The sequence below is a fragment of the Orcinus orca genome, chromosome 6, assembly GCF_937001465.1.
Source record: "Orcinus orca chromosome 6, mOrcOrc1.1, whole genome shotgun sequence".
In the NCBI taxonomy this organism is placed as follows: Eukaryota; Metazoa; Chordata; class Mammalia; order Artiodactyla; family Delphinidae; genus Orcinus; species Orcinus orca.
Window position 1 is genome coordinate 22,347,593 of NC_064564.1, and position 7,969 is coordinate 22,355,561.

General features: G+C 44.5%; 1 pseudogene; it reads left to right on the forward strand.

Moving 5' to 3' along the window:
- Positions 1 to 1,253: 1,253 nt before the first annotated feature.
- On the forward strand, positions 1,254 to 2,541 carry LOC101286365 (heterogeneous nuclear ribonucleoproteins C1/C2-like; annotated as a pseudogene).
- The last annotated feature ends 5,428 nt before the right edge of the window (positions 2,542 to 7,969 follow it).

The following is a 7,969-nucleotide window of genomic DNA, read 5'->3' on the forward strand; positions in this document are numbered from 1 at the left end:
CATCTCTACTCCCCTAGACCTAACTCTCTGCCCAGAACATAGTAGACACCCAGCTGGCTTTTTTAAACTGCACTGAATGGTTGAAATGAACTCCTCTAGGAAATAGCAAGATCAATTTACCTAGCAGAGGCCATTCCCCAGGAAATATTTCACCTTCAGCACACTGTACTCTGCTCTAGAAAAGCAAGCTGCATCCCCAAGAGGGTTGTGGGTAGGAAAGCCCTCAGACCTTGGTCACAGGTGAAGCAGAAGTTTCCTTTGAGATCTGCTACCCAGCCCGTCTCTTCCCCAGACCCGCATCAGGGGCTGCAGATGTCGGGAGAGAATCTGCCAGAACAGTGTCAGGATGACTGGATGGCCACCCTGGGCTGCCCTCTAGATCATCTCAGCCAATCAACTCTTAAGGTTTTCTGTTTCTCAAGAATGTTGCACCTCAGCACTGCCCATGTATCTTTCAAGTTTTATCTTCAATATCTTATAAATCATTCATTAAATACCTCCCAACTAAAGCACATGGCTGTTGTCCTCAGCTAGGACTGGAAAGTACACAAATCAGTTTTACTGCATATTAGTCCTGCCCAGTGGGCTCTAAAAAAAAAAAAGAGGGAAGCCAGAGAAAAGAAAGGTATTTCTTGGCAGCCCTGGTGCAGCAGCTGGTATGGCCTGGAGGCCAGTGATAAGGGTGATAGTAAAGCAAGGTGTTGGCACCCACACCCAATTACAGAATTCCTTCTTAATGCATACACCAGGGATGCTCATCCTGCAGTGCACTGGCTTGTGGAGCAGAAGGCAGCCGCACACGTACCTGATGTGCACAGTTCTGACCAAGCCTAAGAGGGAGATCTTTGCTGGGCAAAAAGGGGACTGGTCTTAGAGATGACTGGGGGTTCCAACTTTCACTGCACCTCTGACTAGTCATCTTGCCTTCAAGTTCTGCACTGCTGAAGTAAGAATAATCCATATCTCATAAGGAATTTATGATTTTAATAGAAAGATATTTATGAAAACATAATACCCTTAACAAAGCAGGTGCTAAATGAATGAAATGAAAGAAACAGCACTCTGGATATAAGCTATAAGCAAGCGGGACCCCCTTCCTAACTAGACGGAGGTCCTGGGCTTGGTCTCGGCCACAGCACACTCCATAATGGCTCCGCCCCTCACCTCTAACTAGACCCTGTGACTCTAAGTAGGCCACACATATGATAGCTGATGTATGTGTTGATTATAACAAAACTTCTGCCTCCATTTTGTGAAGAGGCGAAGGCTGAGCAGTTGCGGCCGCGTTGCAGACCTCGAGCAGCCATCGGGTTCTCCACGTAGAACTCGGTAGCAGGAGATTCAGAATCGAATCTCTTCTCCCTTCCCCCTCCTGTGAGATTTTTTTGATCTTCAGGTACATTTTTCAGCTTTGTGAAGCACCTTACCATCAAAGACAATGGCCAGCAATGTTACCAACAAGACGGATCCTCGCTCCATGAACTCCCATGTATTCATTGGGAATCTCAATACTCTTGTGGTCAAGAAATCTGATGTGGAGGCAATCTTCTCGAAATATGGCAAAATCGTGGGTTGCTCTGTTCATAAGGGTTTTGCCTTCACTCAGTAAGTTAATGAGAGAAATATCTGGGCTGCTGTGGCAGGAGAGGATGGGAGAATGATTGCTGGCCAGGTTGTAGATATTAATCTGGCCACAGAGCCAAAAGTGAACCGAGGAAAAGCAGGTGTGAAACGATCTGCAGCGGAGATGTACAGCTCCTCTTTTAACTTGGACTATGACTTTCAATGGGATTATTATGACAGGATGTACAGTTACCCAGCACGTGTTCCTCCTCCTCCTCCTATTGCTCAGGCTGTAGTGCCCTCAAAATACCAGCGTGTATCAGGAAACACCTCACGAAGGGGCAAAAGTGGCTTCAATTCTAAGAGTGGACAGTGGGGATCTTCTAACTCTGAAAAGTTGAAAGGAGATGACCTTCAGGCCACTAAGAAGGAGTTGACTCAGATAAAACAAAAAGTGGATTCTCTACTGGAAAAAATCAAAAAGGAACAGAGCAAACAAGGAGTAGAGATGAAGAATGATAAGTCAGAAGAGGAGCAGAGCAGCAGCTCCCTGAAGAAAGATGAGACTAATGTGAAGATGGAGTCTGAGGGGGGTGCAGATGACTCTGTTGAGGAGGAGGACCTACTGGATGGTGATGATAATGAAGATGGGGGATGACCAGCTAAAGTTGATCAAGGATGATGAAAAAGAGGCTGAGGAAGGAGAGGATGACAGAGACAGCGCCAATGGCGAGGATGACTCTTAAGCACATAGTGGGGTTTAGAAATCTTGTCCCATTATTTCTTTACCTAGGTGCTTGTCTAAGATCAAAATTTTCACCAGATTCTCTCCCTTAGTATCTTCAGCACATGCTCACTGTTGTCCCCATCCTTGTCCTTCCCATGTTCATTAATTCACATTGCCCTGCGCCTAGTCCTGTTTTCACTTCCTTTGATGCTCCTAGTAGTTACGTTAAGTCTTACCCTGTAATTTTTGCTTTTGATACCTCTTTATGACTTAACAATAAAAAGTATGTATGTTTTTTTTAAAAAAAAAATAAACTTCTGCCTCATTTCAGGGTCAAAACAGGATAATTCCTTTTAATGGGTGCCTGGTGTGTCCAGATCTTGGAAGAAAAGAGGATGAGCCTGAGGGTAGAGCATCAAAGGTACTGAAATACAGCCTAAGGACCTGGATTCAAGCCTGCTCTCTCCTGGACTCTCTCTATGATCCTGGGGAAGTCACTTTAACTTTCTGAGCCTGCATTTCAGAAAGAATAATATGAGAGCATTCAACTGTATCACTGGCTTAAAGAGGATACTCAACCCCACAATTCTTATTACCAAGCAAAATTTTGTGGAAGCCCAATATGCAAAACAGTACAACTGAAATTTCTCTGGTTAATATCACTTGTGGGTTCTGAAGCCCCAACTGTTGCTTCTTTCCCTTCCTTCCCCTTGGAGAGTCCCTGGCTATCTGATGAATCCTGAAGACCCCCTCAAAGCACAGTTCATTGTATCTGGACAAGCAAAAGACTAAAGCAGATGTGGATGTAACAACAAGGAAAGGAATGTTACTAGGTGAGAAAAACAAGGCATAGAACAGTCCATGCAGCAGTGGGACACCATTTAGGATGCATAGACGCAAACATACACATGCACACTTACAGAAAAACTCCAAAGAATGCACACTAAAATTCCAACCATAATTTCCTTTGGGTGGGGTGTGGGGAGTGCTTGTGAAGTCATGATTTCATTTTGGCTCTAGTGTCTGAGGTTTTCTTTTTGCCAAAAAAAAAAAATTGTTAGTATGTTGTATGCGTTTTTAAAAAAAATAGAGGACTGAAGCCTTTCCATTTCTGTGATTTATGTGCCTGAAGTGCACTCTCGAGCTCATTTTCCTTTTCAATATCACTTCTGAAATCAGATATTGTTGTGGAAAGTCAATACCAGCACAGAAAGTACCCAATTGTTACTAATTGGAATTGCGGGGAGGCCTTGTCCTGGGCTGAGTGTGCCTGCCCCTGGGCTGTATGATTCAGGAAGTGTCAAGTAGCCCATAGTCCGCAAACAGCTCCTCCACCAGCCTGCAGGTGCTGCCAGAGTGCCCTCCATTGTGTGAAATCACTATTCCCACTGGGCCTCCATGAAAACGCACATGGCACCAGGAGGCTGTGAAGAGGCAAACTCCCATGAACCAGCATGGATGTCCATGTCATATTACTGGAAAATAAGACAGCAGAATTTTGGCTGCACAACCCTTGCACAAAATCATATGTGACTTAAGAATCAATCTGTCAGAACAGAGCAATCATAGTGATTTTCTGACTATGGTTGTATATGGTCTATGTTTGTATTGAGACAACAGAGGGTCTGTGTTTTAGAAGAGAGCTAGCCTAGAACATTGTGGCTTTAGACAACCTTTATATATATATATATATATATATATATATATATATATATATATATATATATATTTCCCCAGAAGTAAAGCTATAGAGATGAAATTGTAAAGAAATGTGCATCTTTTTGAGAAGTCATTGATTCAAAAGAAAGGGGGACATTTACAATGGGAAGAGATGAATTGTGTCAGCTGAAAGCAGGAAGATTTCTTCAAATTAGTCTCAGGTAACATTTATTCAGCAGTTATTATGTGACAAGCCCTGTGCTAATCACTGTCATGGACATCTTGTGCTAAGTTTCTTCACCTCTAAACTCAACAAAAAGACTTTTAGAGCAAAAACACTTCAGGTACCTCACAGGATTTGTGCCCAGAGGAGGAAAAGAAGAGTTATGGACCCAGGAACCTGCCAAGACTAGATTCAGAGATGTTCAACCTGGTATCAGAGGATGAATTTTGAACCCAAAGGGGGAAAAAAATGTTTCATCCCAATCCATCAGTTAACGTTTAGTTCAGCAGCAATGGGAGACCTGGAAAGTAGCACTATAAATGGGATAGAAATGTATGTCTTTCTTCCAGGAAAAGACCTGTGGAGTCTGGTCTCACACAGATGCTCTGTGATCATCAGGCACCCAGGTTTCTCCTGGCTCTTTGCTCACCATCCCTAGCTGTGGACCCACCTGAGCATTATGTCACCAGCAGAAGGATGGAGAGAGAAGGAAGGAATCTTTTGAGAAGTTCCACACAAGACATCAATTTCCAGCCCTTTGGCCAGAGCTTAGTCACATCACCACACCTGGCTGCCAGGAGGCTGAGAACTGCAGTCTTTGTGCTTTCTAGCTATTTCCTCCTAGAAAATGTGTCTAGCTAAAAACCAGGGTCCTGCTATTTGGGAGTGCAGATTGAATATTTGGTAAATAAACATCAGACTCAGCCATATCCAGTGACCAGGAGCTGAGAGAAAGCGCTTTCACCTGGTACAGAGAAGATGCTTAAAGGCTGTACATTGGTATGAACTGAAATTAGTTATTAAGAGAAATAAAGAGGTAAGGCCAATGGTCCCCAAAAAGGTGACTTCTAGGGGTGAAATCCACATCCAGCATCTTGAGGCACAAAGATGTAACCCACTCAAAGGTGAAACTAACTTCAAACCATCCATTTGAGGTCTGCCTTGCTTTGGGTTCTGTCATCAGGGGCTTTCCATGGAAATCTTGGGCTTCACAACTAGATGGGGGTCTGCTCTGATACCAGGAATAGTCTCTTTAATAATCTTGACTGGGATATTCATCTTCTTGGACAACACCTACTACAAGATGTCCACTACTCTTTTCTTGGTGATTAAGCTGGAGTGTAAACGGAACCTCACACTTCAATACTGCAGGACCCTGGAAACCTCCCAGCCGCCATTGACTTGCCACCTCCTGCCTTGGTTCATCAGTAGACTCGAGGCACCGTGAGTCAGGGACCTCACCTGGGTTTACTGACTACTGTGTCCCTGGCATCTAGCACAGGGCTGGATACTCAGTAAATAACTTTGAATGAATAAATGAATCTATTCTTTTAGCTATCAACAAATGGATCCTCTAAAACGCTGTGTTTATCATATTAGTCCACTCGAGAGGATCCAAATGACTCCCTATTTTGCAAATAAAATCTAAACTCCTCCTACCCACCCTTGGGGTGCCTGCTGACAAAAAGCCTTCTCCCCATGCATCTCTGGCTCCTATCACTCCCAGCAAGCTGGTCTCCTCTTGGTCCCTTCCCACACCGTGTTGAGTGCAGAGCCTACAATTTATTCCTCACTCTTTATCTCCCCTTCCCCCCAAGCCCCTCCATTCTGAGGCCCAGCAACAGAGAATTTTCACACACTTTTCCATCTCTAAGTCCAGCCAACAACAACTTTCCCTCACTCCATTAAAATCAGAATGTTTCTTATTTGCATTGTTCTTAGGGGTTAATGTACAGCCTCTTCATATTTAAGATTCCATTAGGTTGTTTCCAAATTCTAGCTCCATTCTACAAAAGAGCCTTGGAGGTGTTGGGTGTCTCGCTCTAGGTCATGCGTTCAGAAGTGGCAGAGCTGAGACTCCAGCCTTGGTCCTTTGATTCCAGGAACCACGTCCTTATACAGGGCCTCATGGCTCCTAGCTCCGCTGGATGTCCTAGGCACATTTCTCCAGTCTTCTGCTTCTGTCCTGCAGCCCTCGCCAGAGAACCATTCTCTCCTTGTTTCACATGTACCCATGTGCACACACATAGCTAGCTTCCCTGTCATTCCCTTCCTGCTTTCTCATCATCACCCCCAGTGAATAATGCTGTTGAATACACAGGACCTGACCCACATTGCTTGTCAGGTTATGAAATCACAGTGGCAGCCGCAAAGAAGAGGGGTCATCTTCTTGTTTACAAACCTGGCAGGTCACTATGGGAAGCTGTCTTGAGTCAAGTGCAACAGAAATGGAGAAGGGGTCTGGGAACCAGGACACTGAGAAATCCAATCCTGGGCCTGCCACCCACCAGCTGGATGACCTTAGAAAGTTATGTCTCCTCCCTTCCAGGGCCACAGTTTCTTAATCTGCAAATAGGGTGGTTGAATTAAAGATCCCTTAGACCCCCTTTCAATTAAAAGATACCCTCTGTTATTGACTTATGCTTCGAGTGGCTCCATGCCTTCAACTCTTCTGTCCTGTACCTCCTCCACTCCGTCCCTGCATCTCCAAGAATCTGGATATGCACTCATTTCCTGACTCTACCAACCTGCTTTGCGAAATACTTCTCTGGCCAGCCCCTGTGCGATGCCTAAACACTCCCAGGCTCACGAGCCAGTCCAGCCCTCTGAGAGGAGGCCAAGAGGTGCACACGGGTTCTCAGGGCTGTACTGTTTGTGAGTGCTGCCACCTCCTGGATTTTCTGTCTCTGGGCACTCCAGCTGGAGAGCCTGTCCAGATACAGGCTCCATGAGCACCCCGGGACCAGTGATGCATCATGGTAAGTGCACTTGTTGGTTATTTACACTATTGTCCCCAGGACCCCATCTGTTACCTTGAACCCTCTTTCCGATATAACTGAGATTTTTTTAAGTTAGATGCATGAGAGCCCCATGTCTAATCACTCACTCTCCAGGCTCAGGCTCCAGGCTCCAGGCTGAGGTTCTGCAAAGATAATAAATACCAAGCACTAAAACTAGCCCGCCAGGCCCTTGGACAAGTGTTGTGGGGGGCTGCAGCTTGGACCTAGCAAGGTTTTCTCACTTCTCACCCTAGACCCGAGGCTGGGGCAGCTTCCGCTGTCTAACCCTGCTGGTAACCCACTGGAAAGCCACCAAGAGAGAAGCAATAGGGCACAGCTTCCTCCAATCCACAGCTGCGTCCAGCTCTGCCCTGATTAAATCTGTAATCACCTTCTCACCTAGGGAGGCCCTGACCTAGATACTTTAAAAAATGGGGGTAGTACAAGAAAACAATCATATAAATATTAAAATCTCATCATGTTAGAGATAGAAGGAATGCTAGTGATTATCTGAGTTCACAGAATACAGATGAAAAGTCCCCAACGAGGTAACTTCCCAAGTTCGATCAGCCAGCTATTGGTTAAGCTGGACTACTACTTGAGGAACACTACACAGCCCAGTGCTCTTGCCCATCACTCAATGATAACTTACTTATAAAAGAAACAGGGGTAGCAGAAGAGCATGACAATTGGCGTAAGAAGTCCTGGAATCTTAAGTTCATCAAGTGATTTGGTGCTCAGTGAGCATATGTAAAATGTGCACGATATGGTCTTGCATATGAGGTTGTTGGGTGTACTAAATAAAATAACAAATATGAAGCACTTAACACAATACCCTTTACATAGTAAATGTTGAATATCTATATTAGCTTTTATTATTTATTTATATTACTAAAAATCTTGCCCATCTGTTTAGACAACAACAGTAAGCCAATGCCTCAAAAACATTTATCACTTAGAAAAAAGGAAGTGTTTTCATCATTCGAGTAATATAGAGAGTAGAAACTACAAGGACCC